We start from the raw sequence: 20,564 nt of genomic DNA, 5'->3' as shown, positions 1-20,564 counted from the left end.
GCAGGGAGCCCGACATGGGACTCAATCCTGGGACCCCAGGACCAGGCCCTGGGCCGAAGGCAGGCACCAAACCGCTGAGCCACCCAGGGATCCCTCCCCAGAAGTATTAATTCAGGTCCAGCAAATGGTATTGGCCACAGCATAGACACCTCCCTGCTCAGCTAAAAGGTAGCCAAGAGCTTAGCCTATCATCCAGAGCAACTTAGGCCAGAGAATCTAAGGATCTTTGCTGGGTAGCTATTGCTTTAGCAGAAGATTCTGCAGTAATTTTTAAGAATTAAGAAGTTAGCCTCCTTCATATGTATCCTTAACCAGGGAAGTAAGGACCTGCCAAAAAGAGTGAATCCTGAATCATGAAGGCCTCCTGCTAGTCCTTTCTAAATTCCAAGGTGTTGACCAATGAGACGTCTTATTTTGCTCGTAAGAAGTTGAGACATAGTTAGATTTTCTTTTAGCCTGAAATAAAAGATTATTTTAAATCCCTTAGTAGTGGTCTGGGAGCTAGAGATGAGGGTGTGACCTTTCCAGGCCAATGCCAAAGAAAAGGAAACCAAAAATAAGGGTTTCATGTTTAAAGTATGAAGTGTGATCTGTCATGTTGGGTGGAAGCCGTATGCCTTGACGTCAGCTACGCCAACTTGATTTAGAGGTCTTCCAGCATCTGTACAAGACTAGGTGTAGAATGTAACTTCTTTAGCTGTGTGACATATACCGAAGGCTTAATACTTTTAGCTTTATGGCAGTGTTGAGGAGAAAAAAGGCAAGAGAAATGTAGCTAAAATTGTATCTCCTTACAACTTGCAAATAAATCCCTGAGACAGACAGATTGTAACACTCCTACAGCTCGCTCAAGGACTTCCTGTAATGTTTTACCACTGTAGCTTTGCTCTTGTTAGTGTTGGTTTTCTCTGATAATCATATCACCTCCCCCAACCCTAAGATAGACGTTAGCAATCATCTTTCAAACATATGGCCCACTGACCTACATCTGAAGGGTCTCGAGACTGTTTTACTAGACAGTAGTAAATAATCTTATCTGAACAAAGCTGGCCCCTCAAGATCCTGAGGACCTTGCTTCCAAATTCCTTAGAGACTTACGCCATCCCTAACCCCCACTAACCGAAAAGTATATAATCAGTTGCACCTCACAATCCCAGGGCAGCTCTTTTTGCCCACCAGTGCTGTCCCCGTGCTATAATAAAAGCACCTTTTTGCACTCAAAACATCTCAATAATTATTATTATTTTTTGAGATTGTATTTATTTAGGAGTACCTAGGTGGCTCAGTGGTTGAGCATCTGCCTTTGGCTCAGGTCGTGATCCCGGGGTCCTGAGATCGAGTCCCACATTGGGGCTCCCCTCAGGGAACCTGCTTCTCCCTCTGCCTGTGTCTCTCCTCTTTCTGTGACTCTCATGAATAAATAAATAAAATCTTAAAAAGAAAAAAAAAGATTTTACTTATTTATTTATTTATTTGAGAGAGAGAGGGAGAAAGAGAACACAAGCAGGAGAGAGGGACAGATGGAGAGAAGCAGACTCCTCACTGAACAGGGAGCCCCATGTGGGGTTTGATCCCAGGGTCTTGAGATCATGACCTGAGCTGAAGGCAGATGCTTAACTGACTGAACCACCCAGGCACTCTAGTAATTCTTTCTTGACCATTCACTTTGGCCCCACATCAGCAGTGTTAGTGGTCAGGAGTCCTTGCTTGGTAAAGTCATTTCCAATAGGGCCCAAGGGCAGTTTTCTTCTGATGACATTTTCAGAACACCCGCACACCAGGCTCTAAAGTACGGCCAGAAGTATCCTTGGAACTTGTTGATGGGCTTGATCATAAAACATTAGAGACTTTCAGTAGCAGGTCATACTAGCATGAGACAACAGGGGATTCGTGGAGGGTTGAATGCTGATAGAATTTCAAGAAGTTTGCAGAGGCTTTTTGTTGGTTTGTTTTGTTTTTTTTTAAAGGTTTTGTTTATTTATTCATGAGAGACACAGAGAGAGGCAGAGACATAGGCAGAGGGAGAAGCAGGCTCCCTGTGGGGAGCCCAATGTGGGATTCGATCCCAGGACTCCAGGATCATGACCTGAGCCGAAGGCAGACAGCCACTGAGTCACCCTTGCACCCTGAAGTTTGCAAAATTTTTGTTGAAGTTCATACAATTTGTCCAGTGAAATGGGTGCCTTAGTCACTGGAAATCATGGGGGTATCCCCCAGATGGGAAATACACATTTCAATGTTTTTTTGCTATTGTGGGGGCATTGGCCTTATAGCAGGGGAAAGCTTTAACCCATCTAGAAAACACACAGTAGTAACAAGAACATACTAATAATGTAGCTGGGTTGCAAGGGTACAGGAACACCAAGCTCTGGGGTCCCATACAGGCTAGGTTTGGCCCCTCATATTGACAAAGTCCAAAGGCAAGGAGATGAATGGTGGCAAAATAAGGGAGTGATTTATTTCAGTGAGGCCAACACTGAGAAGACAGGGGACTAGCACCCCAAAGACTGCCTCCGAAGTGCTGAAAATACTTCCAGGTTTCTATTAGGAAAATGTGGGAGAAAGGTCGGAGGATACATGTAGGTGGGCCGTGGATCAAGTCAGTCGTTCTCTTGGGGTCAGTCGCACGGGGTCTTCTTGGCTCAGGGCAGCCCTTATTGCTTGAGGGGGTAGTTATGGTTTCTATCAGAGGATCCTTTGCCTTCAAACTCTTTCACCTGAATTAAGAGATAAGCTGGACAGAAGAACTTAATCAATTAGAAAGTTCAAGGTGAATATGGAGATATTCAGACTCCTCTTTGAATAATCTATACCCAGGGTGCCTAAGTGGCTCAGTCAGTTGAACATCTGACTCTTGATTTCTGCTCAGGTCATGATCTCAGGGTCATGAGATGGAGCCCTGTGTAGGGCTCTAGGTGTGGAATCTGCTTAGGATTCTCTCTCTCCCTCTACTCATCTGCCCCACCCACCCCTCTGCCAGTTAAATGTGTGTACTCTCTCTCGATTAACAGCCACCAAGTGGCTGTTGAGTGAAGTCCAGCTGTAGGTGTTTAAAGGGTTCAGAGGGAGGAGGTCTGAGGCCTCTGGGAATAAAAACAGTTTTTTTTCCAGGATTATGTACCTGATTAGTGCCTATTTTATAGAAGTCTCCTCACAAATATCGACTCATAATTTGGATCATTTTAAATGCCCTATGGAAAGTGAAGGAATGCAAAAACCGAAAAATGGAGATTGTCAGGGAGGCAGGAAGAACCAAGTGGCTTTCTTGGATTCTCATACACCTGGACTGTCTGTTTAATTTATAGCCACTGTATACTCACCTCAATTTCTCTGACTCGGGAGCAGACTGTTCCCATGTTACAAGGACATCAGGATGGCAAAGGTCTGGCTATGGAGGGCCATTTTTGCAGAAGCAGAATGGACTTTTCTTTATATGCCATAATCTTCATAGATCCTGCTGCTGCCTTTGCATAAAAGCCAATGACATGCTGGTTTCTTTCCAAAGACTCTTTTTTCCACAAACCTTCTTTTTTTTTTTTTTAAAGATTTTATTTATTCATGTGAGAGACACAGAGAGACAGGCAGAGACATAGGCAGAGGAAGAAGCTGGCTCTTTATGGGGAACCTGATGTGGGACTCGATCCCAGGACCCCAGGATCACGACTTGAGCCCAAGGCAGACACTCAACCACTGAAGCCACCCAGGCATCCCTCCACAAACCTTCTACAACTTTTTTTTTTTTTTTAACATTTAGATTTTGTCTTAAGTTTTTCCTCTTTAAATAATTAGCCTCACTCACTTTAGGATCAGATTACTTTCTTTTCCCTCCACAAGAATGTGTTTTTATTCCTCATATTTCTTCTTATCAAAAACACATGTCCTACTTTCCTTGCATACAGTTGTTTCCTTTATTATTTCCAGTAGTCTTAAATATACTTACTGAAATGCTTAACTCTTAGAAATCTTAATTTTTAGTGATAATTAAGTAGTAACTAATTATGAACTGTTATACCAGCATTTTTTAGATTTGTAAATTTGTAAATATATTCTATAATTTCTAGAAGCATATACCTTTTAAAATTTTCCAACAGAGCATTAACATTCAGATATTTTTTAGTTTTCTTTCTTTTTTTAAAAAAGATTTTATTTATTTACTTGTGAGAGACAGAGAGAGAGGCAGAGACATAGGCAGAGGGAAAAGCAAGACTCAATCCCAGGACCCCAGGATCATGACCTGAGCCAAAGGCAGATGCGCAACCACTGAGCCACCCAGGCACCCATTTTTTAGTTTTCTATAATGAGAAGCCAAAGATAGATAAACCTTAATGTGGGAAACAAAGGCGAAAGAAAAATTAAATTTCCATAGTTCTTACAGTTATTCACAAGTTCTTGGAAACAGGTGGAATGACATTCCCCTAGGAACTCAGCTGCCTTGATATTAATATTTTGCTAAGGGCAAAAGGCAATCTGAACATTATCCTGACACCCCCCTGTAAGTCTACTTTAACGTTTAAAAATTTCATTGGAAACTTCTTTTATCTTTACTCCCCAAGATATATGTTGGCCATCTTCCCGCTAGCATATGATCCACCAATATACATCTGAAGGTCTTATGATGAAGGTTTTATTAGACAAAAGTAAATGACCTTATCCTAACAATAGCTAGCCCCCTCAGGATCCTGGAAATCTTTCTCCTAAAATTCCACAGAGACTTATACTATCCCTAACCCCCTCTCAACTTGAAAGTATATAATAGGCCACTCCTCACAACCCAGTGTAGCTCTTTCTGCCCATGAGTCCTGTCCCTGTGCTTTAAGAAAACCACCTTTTTTGTACCAAAGACATCTCAAGAATTCTTGGCCATTGGCTTAGAACCCCAGCATCTTTCTTACATCAAACCTACGTTCACTATTTAATACTTTAGTATTTGGTCTTATTTGGAAATGATCTAGATATGTAATGAATTTAACTTAACTCATCATTTAACTTCACTTAGCAAAACCCTAAGGCTTTAGGTTACCAAAAAAGATTTGGGAAAACAATTTAAGTAAATCTAAGTATTGCTGAAAAGCTTAAATAAACTTTTATATTGTTTACATCTATTTAATTTTCTTGTTCTTAATAACTCTTTTAGATTACTTCCATGGACTTCATTAAACATTAGCCAAAGTCAGCCATTATACTAAGCTCTTATTTTTTTGTTGATAGATCTTATAAGAGATAACACGAATTTATTTGGCTGGTAGAATTAAAGTCTTATATTTGATGTTGATAACTCTAAAGATGTCTATTTTAATTAAACCATCAACCTTAAAGTAGCTTTTATATGAACTATTTTCCCAGATCCTGTAAACTGGAAAGCCATTTGGCTTAGTTTCTTTCTTTCTGAGAGTTTCAGAATGCCCAATCTTACAAGCGATTGCCTTCAAACCAACTAAACAGAGCTCTGTTACAAATTAATTTTAGCAATACCATCTGGAGGTAGAAAAATATCTCACATTTACAACATATATATGGACATACAAACACACAGATGCAAAGGATCTCATAGTTTCTAATATTTGTGGAGAAGATTTTTAAGATTTGTATTTTGTTCCTGGACTTAAAGGAGGTTGTGCTAGACTTTGGACATGGGAGCCCTTTTAGCAGTTTGTATTTTAACTGTTTGTACCTTCCTTCCCCCTAAGTCTCAGGTGATTGTTGGCTGTATTTACATTTCAAAAGAATGGGAAGATGTACAACTTTTAAGGGACAGAGAAAGAATGTAACTAAGGTCAATAATTTACAAGTCCTTTGAGATAAACAAGGGAACTTTGGGGATTGGTAAAGAATAGGTGAATTTTGCATTGCCTTTAAAACTCACCTCCCCTCTTCATACCTCTCCTCATAAAAAGATTTGTAAGATCAGGATAATTGTTCTCAATTCCTCAGAGAATTGGGTTGTAGCTTGAATGTCATCATAGGTTGATCCAACATATCCAACTACATTATCCTCAATTTGGCTTCTTTTCTTCTAGGTACATAATTTTAATTTTAAATATTTCTGGCAGTATTGAATACTGCCCCTCTCCTTGGGTGTGAGATGGGTCCCCAAAGAGGGTGCAAAGGATATTACTTTCCCTGAATCCAGAGTCACTCCCAAAGATAGCCAAAAGAAAGAGCCAACAACCTGCTTGTCTCAGGTAGGCAGAAAACCAGGCTTTCAGTTATCCAAAATGAGACAGCAAGAAGGCATAGCTAGCCCTGGGAGAGAAGGGATCAGTAAACAATGGGTTTGGATCTGGAAAGGAGACAAAGGGAAACTGGTTTTCTCTCTCACCTGGGCACTACAGACAGATTCAGAACTGAATCTGGGGGCTTTTCACCCTTCACTAGCTTCTACCAGCTGTTCCAGGATCCTCTCTGCAGGCTCTGGAATCTATCAGAGGTTCCCCTTGGCTGATAAAGGGAATGATGTAGCAGGTTATCAGAAAATGCCTCAGTTTTATCAACTCTGGCAGGGGCCCATATGAGGGCCCTCTTTACAAGGTAGGTATGGGAGTCTGTAAGGCCATTAACTTGGCAGATTTTTTTTATGGATATGTGTCTTTTTAGAGTGGAAAATGAATCAGGATGAGTAAAATGAGTTCTCAAAGGAGGAAAGAGGGGAGCAGTAAGAATTATGTCATTGTATAGTCTTGTTTTAGGCACCACTCAAATTGATTTTCTTTAGGCTTTTGCAATGCATCTTTCAATGAAACTATTTTGGAATTTTGAAAATTTTTTGGAAGTTTCTGCTTGCCAGCTAAAATAGCTTACTTTGGGAACCCTTGTTTTCATCAAGTCCACTTTTTAAAATAAAAAAAAAGATTTTATTTATTTATGAGAAACACAGAGAGAGGCAGAGACATAGGCAGAGGGAGAAGCAGGCTCCTCACAGGGAGCCCAAGCCCAATGTGGGACTCCATCCTGGAACTCCAGGATCATGCCCTGAGCTGAAGGCAGACGCTCAACTGCTTCAACTGCTGAGCAACCCCAGGCATACCTTAAGTGCACTTCTTTTTTTTTTTTTTTTTCCGTTTTTTAAAGATTTTATTTCTTTATCAGAGACACAGAGAGAGAAAGAGAGAGAGAGAGAGAGAGGCAGAGACACAGGCAAAGGGAGAAGCAGGCTCCATGCAGGGAGCCCGACATGAGACTAGATCCCAGGTCTGCAGGATCACGCCCCGGGCGGAAGGTGGCACGAAACCGCTAAGCTACCGGGGCTGCCCTTAAGTGCACTTCTTAAATGATCTTATCTAAGTGGAATATTCCCCATGATGGCCATTATATTTCTAGGTTGTTTTTAGTAAAATCTTGCCGTTTCTGTAGTCACAGCTCCTGACACCAGTTTTTAGGCATAAAATAAGCAAGTGTGCTGGAAGGTGCTGCACTTGAATTCTTTGGATTTTAAGGATCCCAGTAGCTAAGGCTTTATTTACATAAAACAAGACAAACAAATGTGTACTTTAGCACACCAGCAATAACCAAAAGATGTCCTTATGGCCTGGTCGAGAGAAGCCATGGGTACCACCAGTAAAGCCCCACAGGGACTAAGCCAGCAGACTCCATTATGGAGACTGAGGACTGGAAATGGGGAAAGGACTAAACCAGCAAACTGCAGGTAGGAACTGGGGATTTCAATGTGGAATTGGGGGCTGAACCAAGGGCTTAGTGATGGGATTTGATGTGAGGTAAGGCCTGTGAGGAAACGGTCAAGAAAGAATTCTTGTGAGACATTTTTGGTGCAAAAATAGTGGAGTTATTAAAGCATGGGAACCTGTGGACAGAAAGAGCCACCCTAAGATTGTGAGGAACAATTGATTATATGCTTTTAAGTTGGGAAGGGTAGAGATAAAGGAAGTCTCCAAAAGGACTTTCATATCTTTTCTTCTTCTTTTATTTTTAAGATTTATTTATTTATTTGGGAGAAAGAATGTGCATGCATGTACTTGCACAAGTGGGGGAAGGGGCAGAGGAGAGAGAATCTCAAGCAAACTCCCCGCTGAGCTTGGAACCCAACACAGGGCTCAGGGCTTAGATCCCATGTCCCTGAGATCATACCTGAGCTGAAATCAAGAGTTGAGCTGAAATCAAGAGTCAGACACTTAATCAACTGAACTACCTGGGCCTCCTCCAAAAGGATTTTCATATATTAAAGAAGACTTACAGAATCTTGGAGGCCTGGCTATTGTCAAGCTACGGTTGTTTTTGCCTCTAGCAAAGCATTAACATTAAGACAGTTGAGAGTTCCTGGAGGAATGTCATACTCTGTCTCAAATATTTATTGATGGGCTGCAAGTTGTAAGGAAATTTAATTTTATCTACATTTCCTTTTGCCTTTGTTCTCCACATCATAAGGTCCAGTGTTTGGTTAGATCTTGTCAGTATATACTAACCTGTTAATCCTGGAATGGAAAGCCAATTATGTTGGTAGGATTCAACAAGGGCACTGAGACCAAGAACTCAGAAGAGCTGCAGGGCACCACACCTGTTACTCATTGTCCCTGAATGACATCAGATGTACACTTTGGATCCTGACAGTGCCACCAAATCTGTTAAAAAATAAAATTCATCCGAGTAAATTTGAAGATCTAATTTGGCTATATTAAACGATTCATGAATTGGGGAACATCCCATCTAGCAAGTAAAGGGGAGCTGTGCTGAGCTAAACAAAAAGAAGGTTTTCAAAGGCAGAGGGAGAGTAGGGCACCTGCATGGCTCAGTTGGTTAGCGTCTGCCTTGGGCTCAGGTCCTGATTCCCCACATCAGGCTCTCTGCTCCTCAACAGGGAGTCTGCTTCTCCCTCTCCCTCTGCCCATTCCCCTGCTTGTATGTACTCTCTCTCTCTCAAATAAATAAATAAAATCTTTTTTAAAAAAGTAAAGGCAGAGAGAAAGCATTAAAAAAGAAGAAAAGAATCTATGAGCAAGGAATGCATTATTTAGGCATTTTGCCCTCCTAAGGGAAACTGAAGGGAAGTATAAACCCTGGATATTGGCTCATATAATTATGGAGGTTGAGATGTCCCCAGATTGCCATCTGCAAGCTGGAGACTCAGGAAGACCTGAGGGTTGGAGAGCCAATGATATAGATGCCAGTCTGAGTCTGAAAGCCTGAGAAATAGGAGCACTGAGGTCAAGAAAAGACTGATGTGCCAGGACTAAGCAAACAGAGCAAATTCCACTTTTTTGTTCTATGCAGGCTCTCAATGGATTGGATGATGCCCACCCACATTGGAAAGGGCAATCTGCATAACTTAGTCCACCGATTCAAATATTCACTAATTTCTTTCAGAAACACTTTCACAGACACAGCCAGAAATATTGTTTAACCAGGTATCTGGGGATTCCATGACCCAGTCAAACTGACACATAAAATTAATCATCAAGAGCCTACAAGCAATGGTATCCGAGCAATGAACACATATAAAGTCTGATCTTAATTTTAAAATATCATTTCCCAGTGGAAGAACCAGGGATCCTTGGATAAATGAGTCTGAGGGCAGGATCAGGGAAAGTTTAAGGTGAACCTAGACTATCATGTTAGTCCAGAAAGTAAGTGTTCAAAAAACAGTGGGAACACATGAGCCAGCTTGAAGGAACTCAATCAGAGAATCAAAATAAATAATGAGAGGAATGGTTTTTAACACACCATATTTAAAAATTAATGAGTTTATTTTGATACTAACTTCAATGATAATGACTGAGCCAGTGGAGGGGTGAAGTAGGAAAAAAAGGCTGTCCTTGGGATAGGGAGATAATATGGAAGTGTATCTATCTCAGCTTGGACTTAGAAGGAAAAAAGTATCACCTGAGAAATTAGACCTACAGGTCTGCTCACACTGGTTGGGGTTTAATTTTTTCACTTCTAATGTGATATAACAACTATCAAGATGAGATATAAAAAGTGGTCCTGTATATGTATTTTAGCACAATTAAAAAATATGGTCCTAGACCACTGACTCCCTGAACACTTGAAAGAGGCAAAGGCAAGACAACTTTTAAGGCTGTATAGAATCTGCACAGACAAAACTGCTGAAGATAGGCTCATAGCTCTCAGTTATAGAATACACAAGGAAACAATCCAGCATGAATGAGAGCTAACCTAGAGGATAGCAGGGTTAGATCCCAGAATTCAGCTAAAGTGATTCACAGTTTATGAATATAAAAACGAAAATATACTAAATAATTTAAAGCATAAAAAGGAATCAAATTATGAAAATGACTAGGCAGATATTTAAAAAAAATATAATTTCTAAACATAAAAGTATATTTGTTCATTTATTCACCAAATCTCAATGAATGGGTTAAATAGCAGATTGATATATCTTAAAAAAGAATAACTATAAATGGAACTGAGAAAATTACCCAAATGCAAGATAGAAGGGTGAAAAGCCGAGGGAAACAGTAGGTGAAGGGTGGAAGGAGGAGGAGAGAGAGAAAACAGTGAAAAGATGGGACGCCTGGGTGGCTCAGCGGTTGAGCATCTGCCTTCAGCTCAGGACATGATCCTGGGGTTCTGGGATCGAGTTCTGCATTGGGCTCCTGCATGGAGCCTGCTTCTCCTCCCTCTGCCTGTGTCTCTCATGAATAAATAAATAAAATCTTAAAAAAAAAAAGAGAGAGAAAAGGTCGAAAAGATCTACCATGTATGTAACTAGATGTCCAGAAGGAAAGTTTAAAAATAGAAGAAACACAATATTCAAAGAGAAATCTGAGTGTTTTCCAGAATTGATGAGATATATGAGTTCTCAAACTCAGGAAATATATTCCAAACAGATTAAATAAAATATAATTCATACCTAGATCTAGATCCTATAGACATCACAAAGTTAGTACAAGTATTATGAACAATACAATATACTAAAGTTGTGGGGTACCACCACAGCAGTGCTTAGCCTTAAATGCATATACCAGAAACAAAGGAAAATTGGAAAACCAGCAGTCTAAGCTTCCATCTCAAGAATCTAGGCAAAAATAACAAACTTAAGAAATTAGAAGAAGGAAATAAACATAACAGATATTAATGAAATAGAAAACAAATGTACAATGAAGAAATTTATCAAACCCCAAATTTGGTTCTTTAGCAAAATGAATAATGTTGAGAAATCTCTAGCAAAACTGATCAAGAAAAAAAGAAAAGGAGACAATGTTACTGAACCCAGGTTTGGCTTGCCTGTCACTTGAAAGGCCATTACTCAAGAGACAAGTATTTGATTGGAAAGAAATTTGAGCTTTATTCAGGAATCCAGCAACCCAGGAAGAAGGCAGACTCTTGACCAAAAGCCAACCTAGGTTTCTGCCTGGCTCCTGGGTTTTTTAAGGAGTTTATGGTAGTTAATCAGCAAAAGGAGTGCAATGGCCTACAACATTTCTTGATTTCATGCAGACTTGGTGATGTGAGCTACAAATGTTATCTCAGTGCTTCAAGGTTGTGCAAGGGGGTCTCGTTCTTGTTTCATGATATGCAGGAATACTCTGTTCTTTCTGCAGAGGAGGGCAAAGTCTATATAGATTCAGAAAGGGAGGTCAGTAAAATCATTTTTGTGACCTAGAAAAAAAATATTTTGCTAAGAAATTGCTGGGCTAGTCTGAAAGCTAAGGCATCTTCAGACCTGCTGGCCTCTGTGGCCTGGGAAAGTTTGGTCCTTCCCTCCTCAAGGCAGATCTCAAAGAATAAATTAGTTCTGTTACTGATCAAAGGCCTTAGGTCAGCAAGTAAGGAGTCTGTTAACTTGAAGCAAGTCAACCTTTAAGACTGGTTGGAGTGCTGTTAAAAGTACATCATTACAGATCATACAGTTATGCTCCAGATGTTAGGAATAACTGTATGCTTTTAAAACACAGCTTACCCTACTGACAGGACAAGAAAAAGAAAAGCTGAATAGTTTGATATCTATTGAAAAGATGATTCTATTGTTAAAAGCCTCACAAAGAAAACCCCAGGCCAAAATAGCTTCACTGGCAAAATTTTCCAACCATTTAAATAAATAGCAGTTTTGCACAAACTCCTACTGAGGAATAGAAAAATAGGGAATACTCACCAACTCATTTTATAAGGTCAGCACATTCTAGTCACAAAAGTCCAACAAGTATATTACAAAAAAGAAAAATTACTGCATCAAGATTAAGGGCAGTTTATTCCAAAAATACAAGAGAAGTTTAATAATTGAAAATCAACCAGTTCACCACAAAAAAAGGGAGAAACAAGAAGAAAAAACATAATTATCTTGACAAATTGGAAAAGACACTTGATAAAATTCAACACTGGGGCACCTGGGTAGCTCAATCGCTTCAGCATCTGCCTTCGGCTTAGGTCATGATCTCAGGGTCCTGGGATTGAGCCTCATGTTGGGCTCCCTGCCCAGTGGTGAGCCTGCTTCTCCTTCTGCCTCTGCCTGCTACTCCTCCTGCTTGTGCTCTCTTTGTGTCAAATAAATAAATAAAAACTTTTTTAAAAATTCAAACCTATTCATGATTAAAGGGAGAAAAAATTCTTTAGCAAGCTAAGAATGGAGGATAATTTTGAAAAATATGATAATTATCAACTATAATATCTGCCAAGAACATCATATGTAGTGGTGAAAAATGCTGAAAGCTTTCCTGTAGATATTACACTTATTCAACATAGTACTGGAACTTCTAGCCAGTTTGGTAGGGCAAGGAAAAAGAAAAAGTATAAGACTGAGAAAAATGAAATAAAGCTGTATTTATTCACAGGTGGTATAATTGTGTATACAGCAAATCCAAGGAATCTATAGGTAAATTACCTGAAAGGTTAATTTTAGCAAAATCACTGGACACGAGTTCAATATTTGAAAAGTCAATTGTATTTGTGTGTATTAGCAACAAATTTAAATAAAAGAACTTGAAGATATTATATGCAAAAGCCTGAAAAATATCAAATTACTGGAGAAAAAAATCTAGCAAGAGAAGTATAATACCACTTCAGAGTGCTATTGACACTTTGGAATGGATAAATATTTGTTGTAGAGGTCAATTAGTTTGGACTGCTATTTTAAAAAGTGTGCAAAACTATCTCTAATTAAGAACGACTGTTTTACAGTGAAAACTATGATATAGAGAAAAAAATTTAAAACCCTTAATAAATGAAAAATATGCATGCACGTTCTTTGATGAGAAGATTTAATAGTGTAAAAATGTCTGTCCATTCTTCAGTGAAAACCTAATCAAAATCTCAACAGAATGTGTGCATGTGTGTATATGCACATGCATGTGTATGTGCATACATGTGAAAATTATGAAGCAAAATCCAAACTTGATACAGAAATACAAAAGTTCAAGAGTAGCTAAGGCGATCTTGGAGATGAATAAACTTGAAGAATACATATTTCTATGTAAGTGTTGTAACTCAGTATTTTAAAAGTAGATAACTACTAAAAAAATAGATATTGAATGACTAACTTTTTTTTTTAAGATTTTATTTTTAAGTAATCTCTACACCCAATGTGAGGTTTGAACTCACAGCACCAAGATTAAGAGTCTCAAGCCACCTACTGAGCCAGCCTGGTGCTCTGAATGAATAACTTTTAAACCACTAGAATATAAAAGGGTAATAGGAAAAACCCAGTGGGAGATAGGAAAAAATAAAAACCGAAGCACAAAAAGTCTTGGTTAATAGAGAGTATGAAATTAGATGATAAAAAAACAATGAAAAGATGTCAGTAATCATAAGTGAATTGAACCTGTCAGATAAAAGACACTGTTCAATTTTTTCAAATAATAAGAGCTATTTCTGAGCTGTTTGCAAGAGATGACTTAAAAAATGATACACAAAAATTTTATATTAATGGAACACCTGGGTGGCTCTGTGGTTGGGCGGCTGCCTTCAGCTCAGGTTGTGATCCTGGAATCCGGGATCGAGTCTTGTATCAGGCTCCTACAAGGAGCCTGCTTCTCCCTCTGTCTATGTCTCTGCCTCTCTCTCTGTGTCTCTCACAAATAAATAAATAAATATTTCTTAAAATTGTATTAAAAGAGAAGTTGGGGCACCTGGGTGGCTTAGTCAGTTAAGCATCTGTCTTCAGGTCTGGTCATGATCCCACTGGGGTCCAGGGATGGAGTTCCAAGGCAGGCTCCCTGCTCGACGGGGAGTCTGCTTCTCCCTCTCCCCCTGCTCATACTCTTTCTTTCTCAGATAGATAGATTGATAATAAAATATTTTTTAAAAAGAAAAAGAAAATATAGAGAAGTTGGTATTATCTACTCTAATACCAAACAAAATAGACTTTAGGGAAAAAACATTTTAGGGTTCAAATGTGGAGGATAGTCATAATTCAATAATAATAATAACAATTTACCAGGAAGATATATCTTTTCTACATTTATATACACCCAATAATATAGTTTCAGAGCATGTGAGTTGAAGATGAACTTAAAAAGAGAAATTGCCAAATCAAATTTTGGTGGTCAATTTTAATACATTTCATTCTGATAGAGTGAGGTGAACTCATATATCAAGTAGACCAAAAATTAAGAGGATGTGGAAGATTTGAAACACACAGCATGCTTGATCTAAAGGAGTATCTTCAACTCTGTATACAATGTTTAGAATCTATTCATTTTTTTAAAGTTTTATTTATTTAAGTAATCTTTACACCCTGTGGGGGACTTGGACTCATGATCCTGAGATCAGGAGTCATGCATTCCTGTGACAGAGCCAGTCAGGCACCCTGAAACGATTCATTTTTTTTTTAAGTTTTTATTTATTTATTCATGAGAGACAGAGAGAGAGAGAGAGAGCAGAGAGAGAGGCAGAGACACAGGCAGAGGGAGAAGCAGGCTCTATGCAAGGAGCCCGAGGTGGGACTCGATTCCGGGACTCCAGGATCACGCCCTGGGCTGAAGACAGGCGCTAAACCACTGAGCCACCCAGGGATCCCCCTAGACGATTCATTTTTTAAGTTTACATAGAATATTTACAAAAGTTGGCCATCCACTAGGACACAAAACAAGTCACAAAAAAGACCCAAAAGATCAGAATCATATTTATATTCTCTGATCATGATACCATTAAGCTGGATACCTATTTCTGTAGGTCTAAATGGTCATAATTTAAACAAAACATACATTTGGGCATTATGAAATATTCCTAAATAACTCATGTCTCAGACAGTAAATTATATTCGAAAATAGAAAATTAGCCACATAGACCTCCTCACTGACCCTGAACCTGCCAGAAATACACCCACATCACTGTCTTTGTCCATGCTGTTTTTCTACATATTAAGAGTCACGTAATGGGGCTAAAGAGATACTTAGGGGAAAATTTATACCTGTACATGCTAGTATTGAAAAATGAAGAGAAAAAAAAATCAAGCCATTAAAAATCATAGCAAACCTACTAGCAAAATATCTTTAAAAAAAATTCCTGCATTACCAATTTGGCTTTATCCTCATTTTTCAAGGGTGATTTAATATTAGAAAATCTAACATCATTTACCACCAGGTCACCAGACATGGTCATGTACATTGTCACAGAGCTGCCAGATGTCAATTAAGACTAGGAGCCAAACTAGAAATAACAGGGAGGCCTTTATTTACTTAGTGTAAGCAAGAGGCTACATATGAAAGGACATTGGCTTCCCAAAGTTCTCTTTTCTCTCCATGAAACAGCACTGAGTGAAAGGTTAGCTGAATCAGTGAAGTGGGGAAGCCCTGTCCAGGGAGCCCAGGGAAAAAACACTCTTGCTGTTTGATGGAATGGGAACCAGGGTGAGGGTAGTGGGAAGGGCTAGATGCAGAGGCATCTAAGCAGTGTCTCAGCTGACCCCCTTCCTCCTCCAGGGAAGACTCTTAGGCTAGGAATGTAGATATTGCAGGTATATGTAAGAGCATGGCTGGGAGGAGGCTAGGGAGCTGAGTCCCTGGCTGGCACTGCACAGGCTGTGCATCAAGTTTTTTGGGAAGGCAGCTTCTCTACTCCCACCCCCATCCCATGAGGGCTGCCAGGCAAAGCCTTTATAGTTGCCTGCAGTCAGACCTGAACCATCATACATAGGATTTGGCCTGGAGCCAGACTTCTTACAGGTTATAAGCTATATGTGGGCATCTTGCTGAAGAGTTGAAGGTGGCTGAAATTCAGCTGAAGCTTTGCCTCCAAGCTCTGGGGCCTGGCATGAGGCTGTGTCCCCCTGGAGGAAGGAGCACCTTCTCATTCACCATACAGGCTATTGACAGCCCTGCCCACACAAACAGATTAAAGTATATCTTACAAAGTCTTCAGTAGATGGAAAAGGCATATGATAAAATTCAATACATTTTTTAAAAGATTTTATTATTTATTCATGAAAGAGAGAGAGGCAGAGACAGGCAGAGGGAGAAGCAGGCTCCATGCAGGGAGCTCAATGTAGGACTCAATCCCGGGACTTCAGGATCACTCCCTGGGCTGAAGGCAGGTGCTCAACTACTGAGCCACCCAGGCCTCCCAAAATTCAACACATTTATAACTTAATAAATGAATAAACCACGGACTAGGAAGGGAAGGAAATAAACCAGGGAAGGAAATTTCCTTAACCTAGTAAAATGTGTGTCTGTGTCCAACTTTCCTCTTCTGAGGGCACCAGCATGTTGGATTAGGGTCTACCCTACTGATGTTAATAATCGCATTTTTAAAAGCCCTGTCTCCAAATGCAGTTACAGACTTCAACATGGTATTTGGAGGGATACAGCACAAGAGGGTAGATGCTGCTCTATTTACTGAGATGGTGAAACCAGGAGAGGAATAAACTTGAAGCTTGACCCACAGCAGAGCCCTGAGGCATTCTAGCTTCTAGAGACTGACTAGAAGTAGAGCCCAGAAGAGTGGCCAGTGGGAAAGAGGAAGCCAGAAACCTATAGTATCTAGGAAAGTGAGAGAGAAGAGGCAGCAAATTGTGTTGATTCTATCCTTCCATGTCTCTTAAACTCCTGGTTTATACTCTCAAATTGACCTCCACCCTGATTCCACCAGCAGAATCTGAGCCCTTTCTTCCAAGTGTGGGCCCAAGGGGATGCATTTTCTACAGATACTATCAAACCAATAAAACCCAGTCTGCTTTTTCTTATCACCATGTGCTGGCAATTCTAAACCATGTGGGTAATAAATGCTTTTCTGAAAAAACAATTTATCGGTCTTAGTTCAAAATAATGGCTGTGGTTATGTAAGCTTCAAATGGAACATATTTATTACCATCTTTAGTAAACCTTATACTTGGAAGCTAATTCAGGGAATTCACAGTGATACAGTGGGCTGCCACACATGTGTTTTGAAAGTAAGTTCTTGGGGTGCCTCGGTAGCTCAGTCAGTTGAGTGCCGGACTCTTGATTTTGGCTTTGGTCATGACCTCAGGGTCCTGAAATTGAGCCCAGAGTTGGCCTCTGTCACTCAGCAGGGAGTCTGCTTGGACTTTTCTCCCTCTGCCCCTCCCCTTGTGGGTGCACAATCTCTCTCTAGAATAAATCTTTTTTAAAAAAAGAAAATAAGTTCTTAATAGTTTGGGATCTTTAAAGCTCATTTTAGGCACAGTTCGTGTCTTCAACCATTATGATCATACATATTCCTGTATTTATTTTTTAATTTTATTTTAAGATTTTATTAATTTATTCATGAAAGATACAAAGAGAGAGGCAGAGATATAGGCAGAGGGAGAAGCAGGCTCCCTGTGAGGAGGGATGTAGGGCTCAATCCCAGGACCCTGGAATCACTACCTGAGCCAAAGGCAGACTTTCAACTACTGTGCCACCCAGGTGCCCCTATTCTTGTGTTTAAACAGTAGATTCATTTCCCAGAGTTAGGAGTCTCTCATGTTCTGTCTCCCTTGGTGGAAAGGGAGGTGGGCGGGGGTGGGGGTGACTGGGTAATAGGCACTGAGGGGGCACTTGATGGGATGAGCACTGGGTGTTATGCTATATGTTGGCAAATTGAACTCCAATAGAAAGAAAGAAAGAAAGAAAGAAAGAAAGAAAGAAAGAAAGAAAGAAAGAAAGAAAGAAAGAAAGAAAGATTAGGCTTACCATAGGGAAAAGATAAATAAACAGTAGATTCAAAATCTACCAGGATAGCATAGCAATTGTAAATACAAAAGAAATAGCACGAGTTACAGTAATCATGTCATTGTAATTATGACCACTTGGAGTTTTACTTGTGTTTAAAATTTAAAATACTGAAAGAATACAAAGTATTTGATATATTTTTGTTTGGGAAGTGCATATTTTAGTTCATGCATGAAATATTTTACTGAATTTGAAGATCCTTAAATTGAAATTTATTCTTTTTTTTAAATGTTAATCCTTGCTAAAGAACAAATTAAGACAATAATGCTTATTACTGATTACCATGTTATTGTTAACAAAAATAATTTTGTTTTCTAGAGGAGGAAGATGTCTAAAAATGATCCATTCCCCGAGTATCCAATATGCTTACTATCCAAAATACTTAACATTTCATTTTTGAATATACATATATAAGGACAAAGCTTACTACCTCCTAGAATGCTTTCTATCCTTGCAATTTGAGAACTGGATGAGGAAAAAATAATCCGGTTTTTCTGGCCAGTGTGGAAGGACACTGAGGAATATCAGATAAAATGTGGTAGTCTTCATAGGAAATCACCTGATGGAGCCATCTATATTTTCACAGAAATGCCTCACATGTGGAGTTTTAATTTACTGAGTTTCTTTGAATATTTTCTTTTTTTTAAGATAATAAAAAGTAGTGATTTCCTAATTATTCTTCCTTGAACCCATAAAGTGATATTAAGGAGTGAATGCAGAGTTGGGATCCCAGCCTCCCAGCCCCACTTGAGCCCAAACAGGTCACATCTATGTGTTAAAGTCCAGATGTTACCTGCTGAATTGTGTTCATTCAGAATTCATATGTTGAAGGCCTAAGTAACCATTAGTACCTTAGAATGTGACTATATTTGGATATAGGCCCTTTAAAGTAGTGATTAGGGGCATCTGAGTGGCTCAGTCAGTAAACATTAGACACGTGATTTTAACTCAGAGCATGATCTCATGGGTCATGGGACTGAGCTCTGCATCAGGCTCCACACTCAGCACAGAGTCTGCTTGTTCCTCTCCCTCTGCTCCTTCCCCCTCCATTCAAATAAATAAAATCTTAAAAAAAGAATAAAGTGATGATTAAATGAAAATGACGCTCTTAGGGGAAGCCTTAATCCAGTATGGGTGACGTCTTTATAAGACGAGATCTGGACACACAAAGAGACACCAAGGGCCCACATGCACAAAGGGACAACCACATGAAGAAGCAAGTGGCCAGCCATCTGCCAGCCAAAGAGAAACATCTCAGAGGACACCAACCCTGCTAGTACCTTGATCTTAACTTCTGGACTGTGGGGGGAAAAAGTTGTATGTTATATATAGCCATCCAGTCTGAAGTATTTTATGAAGGCAGCCCTAGCAAACTAATAGATCAGGTGGCATTTGTTTGAACTGAGGGTTCCACAGCTAGAAAGTATTAGGAAATTACTAGAATAGGGGACAGAGTACAGACTTTGAGACCATTCCCCTGGGTTTGAATCCCAGCTTTGCTTTCTAGTAGCAAATCAATGGTGGGCCATTTATTGAATGCAGGGAGTCCAATTTTATGTCTGCCAAGTGGGGGATTTCATTGGGGATGACATGGGGTAATGTATGGAAAATGCCAGGCCCACAGTAGGAGCCCAATAAATGAGGATACTAAACGAAAGCATTCCCCACTGCCTCAGCTCATGTAAGTTAGATTCTGTCCAAGCTGGCTACACTGGGGAGAACTGGAAATCTGTGGGTTTTGCAATTAAGGGAGGGTCATTTAAAAAATGTTTGGTTGGTTAAGTTTTAAAAATTCTGCTAAATTTGCATGTAGTGTTACCCGAGTGGTTGAGAAGATTGAAAAACAAGTGTCTTTTTTATGCTTATAAAAATAGCATATGTTTATCCATATATTATGGAAATACACATATTCTATAGATGTATTTTAGAAAATTTGCATGAAAGGTGCAGGAGTCTAGAAAAGAAAACAACTCATAATAAAATCATTCACAGGCAACCACTGCCCACATTTTAGTATGTTTTCTTTCAATTTTTTTTCTGTTGTCTTTTTTAAAATCAAGGACATCAATTTTGTGCCATGTTTTCTCATTGAATTTTTATCCAGTCTGGTACCCGTCTTTTGGTGGGATCATCTAGCCCATTCACATTCAGAGTAACTATTGAAAGATACGAATTTAGTGTCATCGTATTACCTTTACAGTCCCTGTTTTTGTGGATTGTTTCTTTGGGCTCCTTCTTTCTTTTACAGGGTGTCTCACTGAACTTTTAAGCATGGGCACTTCCTGTGCCATTACAACATCTTAACATTCATTTCTCCCTTCTGTCCTGTAAGTCCCACTGTGGCCATAGGATCTGATGTGACTTGGCACTTAAATTGGGGAAAACAGATCTGGGTTTGGGTGGGTGTGCAAACACCAGCAGTCACTCCTCATCAAGAGTCCCTGGCAGGAGCTTGGAGGCTGAGATGTGACTTGCCTGTGCCCCGCAGCC

The 20,564-nt window shown here is 39.6% G+C and overlaps 1 long non-coding RNA gene across 1 annotated transcript; it reads right to left on the bottom strand.

The window, feature by feature from the left end:
- Positions 1 to 2,124: 2,124 nt before the first annotated feature.
- LOC119865947 lies at positions 2,125 to 20,539 on the bottom strand. Its single transcript, XR_005378679.1, has 3 exons — positions 20,267 to 20,539; positions 8,418 to 8,573; positions 2,125 to 2,734 (listed from the first exon to the last, which is right to left on the bottom strand). It is a non-coding gene; the product is annotated as an uncharacterized LOC119865947 (long non-coding RNA).
- Positions 20,540 to 20,564: the final 25 nt, after the last annotated feature.

Source organism: Canis lupus, chromosome 25 (genome assembly GCF_011100685.1).
Source record: "Canis lupus familiaris isolate Mischka breed German Shepherd chromosome 25, alternate assembly UU_Cfam_GSD_1.0, whole genome shotgun sequence".
NCBI classification, from domain to species: domain Eukaryota; kingdom Metazoa; phylum Chordata; class Mammalia; order Carnivora; family Canidae; genus Canis; species Canis lupus.
Note: the sequence above shows the minus strand (reverse complement) of the source record. Positions and strands in the feature narration are given on the sequence as shown.